Source organism: Varanus komodoensis, unplaced genomic scaffold, assembly GCF_004798865.1.
Source record: "Varanus komodoensis strain SLA01 unplaced genomic scaffold, ASM479886v1 scaffold27, whole genome shotgun sequence".
Taxonomy (NCBI): domain Eukaryota; kingdom Metazoa; phylum Chordata; class Lepidosauria; order Squamata; family Varanidae; genus Varanus; species Varanus komodoensis.
Window position 1 is genome coordinate 14,892,671 of NW_025335701.1, and position 6,000 is coordinate 14,898,670.

A 6,000-nucleotide genomic window follows, 5' to 3' on the forward strand; every position below is an offset into this window, starting at 1 on the left:
CAGATCTAACTATTCAGGTGAGTAGTTTCTTGAACATGTTTGCCCTAAGTTCTTTCTCCTGAGCTCTTCCTCTGACCTGCAGCTGAGCCTCCTGCAAACTATTTTCTTTCCTCCTCTTTGCAGGCATCCCAGCTCTGATGCACATTCAGATATACATCCAGATATGCATCCTCATCAACACTGTGTTCCAATTAGTCAACTAAGAATGTCTGAATGCGGCAAGGGAGCATCAACCCAGTTGCTTTTTAAAGTGATACACTTCCATTTTCACTCCTCCTAGATGTGTAATCTGTTGTGAAACTTCAGACAGAAGCCAGTGGGGCAGTTCTGCTCCCAGTTCTTTTCTGCCACTTGCGTTGCCCACATTTTCTCACCTGTACTTCAGAACTTCTGGGACAACTTGAAATAAGCAGAAATGGAAGAAGGCAGGTCAGCAGAGCTTCCATAAGGGAGCTCCATGACTTGCTTCTTTCCCAAAATGGACATTTCTGTTCATTCCAAGGCTTTCCCTAGAAAAAGCTAAATCTCCCTTCTATAAGCAGTGGCCTTGATTGTTCATTGCAATTGATGACTTGCAATGCAATTGCTTGCATAGTGGAATTAAAAGGACAGAAAACAGGGAGGTGGTAACTACCCCCACTGGTTTCTACCCAACATAACATACAGATAGTAAAAAGTTGATAAAACATTCTCAGCTTCCCTGTTTTCATGCAATATTTTTGCACCCTGTAATCTTGGAAGCTAAGTAGAGTTGGACTGGATTGAAATCTGGATGGGTGACTTACGTGTTGTGGACCACCCAGAGAGCTTTGGCTACAGGCAGTATAAAATGTAATGTAATGTAATGTAATGTAATGTTTATAATACTCTGAGATTGTTCATTCTTTGAGCAATAATGTGAAGCCTATTCAGCTATGAAAATACAATGCAAAGTCCATGATTAACAATAGAATGGGGAGAAAGCCAATATCAGTATAAGGCCTAATCAGTATAATAATACAAATGAAAATAAATACCATAAAACATAATAAAAATAAAATATGGAAAGTGTTCATCCACAAATACACAACATCTTTCCCTGCTCATAAGAATGACCATCACAAAAGCAGCCCACAACAACTAGGTCATAATTATTGCCCAAATGCAATAATTGCCTGGCACAGAAAAAGATGATATTGTTGGCACCAGGCAACCTTTGTTAGAGAGCATTCCATAAACATGGGTATCACAGAAAAGGAACTGTACATTTGAGAAGGAAGTTTTATTTAGCCATGTATGTGGTAAGAGATGAAAGGTTGATCTTTGCAGAGCAAAGCACAGAAACACCCATTTTTCCAGATACTATGGGAACTAAAAGTGCCCATTTTAATGTCCCAAAGCAAGCAAGGAAGAGCTACCAGGCCACATAAGCCTACTATTCTCTCAACAAAAACTCTTCAATACCAAGGGTCTAATTACCTTAAACCCATGGCCAGTAGCAACTCATGTGTCCACCATGGTTTCCCAATAGCATTTCACTAAAGCAGAAGAGTGCCATGAGATCGCCACATCCAGTGTCTTGCCACTCCATGTTATCAATTGCCAGAAGGAGCAAAACTCTGGATGTGAGGATGTCACACCTGGTTTCAATGAAATGCTAGGAACATAGGAAGCTGAGTCAAGCCACTGGTCCATGTGCACCACCACTGTTGAGGGTTGATGCTGATTGGTAGCAGCTTTCCCAAGCTTCAGGGAGGTTTTTCCAGCCCTGACTAGAGATGTGGGGGATTGCACCGGGAACCCTCTGCACACAAAGCACCTGTTCCATCACAAAGCTACAACCCCTCCTCCACATTGCTACCAATGAAGGGTTCACTGGAGCTTCCTCTACGTGGAAACAATAATGGAACTGTGCCTCCTGGTGCTGACCTCAAGGTCCCATCTACCCTAACCCTGATGTCACCATTTCCCCAACAGCGATTGTGTTCAGTATCAAGGTGAAGAGATTGTGTGTGTGAGAGAGAGAACACACACACACTCATGTGTAAGGAGATACCATTAAACCCTAATTCTCACATCAGTGGAATATAATTTGGAAACATCAGAACAGATTTCTGCACACATGCCATGACCAAAGCCACCAATGATGTAGCCTACCTCACAGCTTTTTGTGAGGGCTAAAGAGAAAAGAGAAGGCCTATGTTAGCCACCTGGGATTCTTTGCAAGATCAAAAGAATTGTGATGTACATGTCATAATAATGAACATGCACAAAGTCTCCTTCTCTTTTTCTATCTTGCACTGTCTTTTCCATAAAACACACACATTCACACACTGGGTCTAGCTATTTAGTTCTGAGAAAAGCTGGTATAGCCCAAAGACCAGTAATGATGTCAGCCAGGTATCCTTTAAAAACTGGGCCCACCTTCTAAGTGGATTTGAGCAAGGACTACCCGGGGCCTGTGCAGGTGATCTAATTCCCGCTCAGCCTAGCCTAATGTTGCATCTTCATCCATTATTTCAGCTTCAGATAGCTGATCTCCCTGAAGAGTTCACTTTAATTAACATTAGTACCACAGAGTGAACTAGCAACGTGAGTGTTTTGCTTGGTACCGAAAGTGAAGTTTCTCAGGCATGTGATCAGTTCTTGGGAGGCATCACACAGTCATGTGAAGAAAGCAACCTGCGTGAACTTCATCAGAGGAAGCAGCTTTGCAATCCGTTTATGACTTTTTCAGCCCACGCTGAGCTGCATGCCAGGCTAAACTGTGTTCTGTAAAAGCCTCTGTGATGTACTGAATAGTGTCTTCAGTTTGAGCCCAGTTCAGTCCTGGGCATGAGGCGTCCAGTGTGGCCTTAAGGTGAGTTGCCATCTCTTTCGGCTTAGTTCTCTCCCCTCCCAGCAAGTGTGAGCATAAACTGGGATAGCCTCACCTCTCTGGAGGAGTCCAAGGCTGGGGATGCAACTCTAGTGCTAATGAAGCGGTGGAAGATGCTGTGGCCACTGTACCTCCCTTCCTTGATTTTTTTTTTCATCCTAATCTCGCAACAGCAATATTAAAAATGCATTTCCTGGCAATCTGACCTGGTGCTCTAGTTTAAAAAGTACATTCCTCTGCTTGAAAGCGTCTTCCATTTCGAGAGGTGTCCACTCCAAACCTGGTATAAAGTCAAAGAACCCAAAGAAGGACAAGCAGCAGAGGCCTTAACATTGCCCACCCACGATTGGTACCTAAGCAACAGATTCAGTGAAGCACCCGAATGTAGACTGATGTTGGGTTTCTATTTATATCATACTTGTTATTCCTAAATTTGCACCCATGCATATATAGTTGCTTGTACAAATATTTGTTTATTATTTGTTTATTTATTTGTGCTGTTTTAATGAGGCTTACTATAACAAAATCTCTAAGCAGTTATGCAAAGTGGTGTCCTCTGTTCTCCTCTTTTTTAGGATGTGCTTCCTCTTTTTTATCAATGTGTAAGTGACCACCCTATACAGCTGGTAGAAAAGGATTCGTGCTAAAGACGAAACACGTTCTTCCTGAAGGCATGCGTGATGCAACAACTGTGCTGAGGCTAAACCATGGATGAAGACAATGTGGCCATCCAGCTGTTGCAGGACTGCAACTTCCACCATCCCTCACTATTGGCTTTGTTGAAGGCAGTTGTGATCCAACAACATCTGGTGGGCCACAGCTTCCCCTTCACTGAGTCTTGGGTCTGGTCCATGCTCAGATGGGAGCCCATTTGGCTCCCAAGTACACTAGCCTGAATTCCACAGGGGAAAATGGCAGGACATAATTTTTAACGCACACACACAAATAACCCATCTGTACATACATAGCAGGGATCCAGATCCATTTTCAACCCAAAGGGCAAATTGAATTTTAGACAAGTTGTTGGGAGACACATTCCAGTGGCAAAGAGAAAGGAGTCACATAGGTCAAAACCAGCAGCATTGGTAGCATATTTCAGTTCTCATAGCCTCTAATTAAGCCTTAGGAGTGGGATTTCAACCTTTGAGAATGGGGGGGGGGGGTTCACAAAAGGTTGCAAACACTAAACAATGGGTGGTTGATGTCCAGGAAAAAGTCATCTGGACAGTCATCTGAGTGAGATGGTTTAAACTGGTGACCTGCAACAGCAGGAGGTTGGACCTTATGGCCTTCTTTGCCCCTTTAACTCTACTATTCTATGATTCTGTAACTCTAAGGTGTGTGGTTCTGGGGAACCCTGGAAGAGCAGCCTGAGACCCTCAGCTTTGGCCTTAAGACCTCAGATGCCACACTCCTGATGGAAACACAGTAGGCACTGATGCCATGCTCCAAATTATTTCAAGGGATCTTGGCATACAAATGAAAATAATAAAATAATAAAATAAAATAAAACTCATGTTTAAAGAAACTGTTACTCTAAACTTCTCGTCCTTCCACACAGGTGAGGGGACTTGCATAGTAAAACCCTCGCTAAGTTAGATTCCTGAAAGAAGAACCAAAGAAGTGGAACAGTGTGTTTTTGTAGCTTTTTCTGCAAGGAAAACTGACATTAAGTCCAATTATCTGCAGGCTTGTCCCCATCAGCCTCTAAATGTCATTGTGTCCAACAGAGCAGAAGCAAAAGTGACCAACACCAGCTGGTACTGATGACAGTATGGAAAGCGCCACCCTTCTGCTTAGGGTTTGGCACACGCTCTTCGAGGCAAGATGAGGAGAAGCAGGTTCTGACACTCAACTTCCCCCATCTAAACGCACCACCAGTGTTCTAACACCAAAGGGATCCTGGGGGTGGGGAACTGGGCCTGCTTTCAAGAGATACAGGAAGAAAGAAGAGCTCAAGGAAAGCTGCCACCCCCAGCCCCACACACACATGCACATACATAATTTGTTCCTCATAATTCAAAGGTAACATAAACAGTGGCCAGGTAGGTGTAAACCTTCTAATCATTTACCCCAAGAACCTCCCTCAGTTGCTGAATGATGTTAATATTATTTGGCACTCGGGACTTCGAAAGCATAAAGCTTTCAAGAGGTATACCAACAAGCACCGTTACACAGAAGGAGCATCATGCCTGATCCACATGAAAACACAAAACACACATCCTGAAGTCACCTGTGGAGTCCTTGATCCCTCCAACTTTCTTCACCCGTGGAAACATTTGAGGTGAAGACACAGCCTCTGGAACGTCTGTCTTTTACTGTGCGTCTGTCTCCCACTTACAGTGTTCAGCAGGGGAATAACAGCTTTTGAAAACAAACCAAAACCCGCTCATACTCACTTTGAGTTGCAAAATCTGCCGTCTCCGTTCCGCAGGCTTCCGTTCTCCCACGATGAAGAGTCCTGTGCTTTCTACACCTTTGCTCTGCAAATTCAACTCCCTTCTGTTCCTATTTCCCCCCTGAAATGATCGACTTCTTTCTCCTTTGCCCTTTCCAACGATCCTTCCCTCCTCTTCTTTTTCACTTTCTTCTCCTTGAATATTCACACCAAGATATATATATATATTTTACTAAGGCAGAGAATCTGATCCTTGCTTTGACTACAGAGAGCGGGCTGTGAGTGAGTGAGTGAGTGAGTGAGTGAATGAGCAAGAGGAAAGGACGAGGGAGGGGGGAGCACAGTTCACTCATGTGATCTGACTGGGAAGCTTATTAAAAGCAGGTCACCCAAGGGGCAGTCTCTCCCACCAAAACCAAAGAAAAGACAGGAAGGGGGAAACGGGAGAACTCTCTAATCAGGAACAGCACACGTTTTTTCAAGCTGCTTCAGTCACTATTAAAGAAAAGTCCTAAGATAATGCTCCATGTCTAAAACCAAACTTAAGATGCTGCATTCCTCCAATCAGCTTCCAAGCTTTTCTCAGCCAAGGAACATTTGACTCTTTCTTTTCGGGGCAGGCAGCAATGTACGCTACATCTTTCACAACAGTTGGTTCCGATGTCTTTTGTCGAGACTTCTTCATGCCAGTGGCTCTTCAAGCCAACGATCTGCTGTAACATCAGAGAAGCCATGCACAAAAGAT

At 43.7% G+C, this 6,000-nt stretch overlaps 1 protein-coding gene across 1 annotated transcript in view; it reads right to left on the reverse strand.

The window, feature by feature from the left end:
- The window catches only part of PTN (pleiotrophin), a 113,643-nt gene extending 108,106 nt beyond the window's left edge, over nt 1–5,537 (reverse strand). Inside the window, exon 1 of the mRNA XM_044434151.1 lies at nt 5,257–5,537. The gene's annotated coding sequence lies outside the window, so the exon portion shown is untranslated. The remainder of the gene's footprint in view (nt 1–5,256) is intronic.
- Between the last annotated feature and the right edge of the window lie 463 nt (nt 5,538–6,000).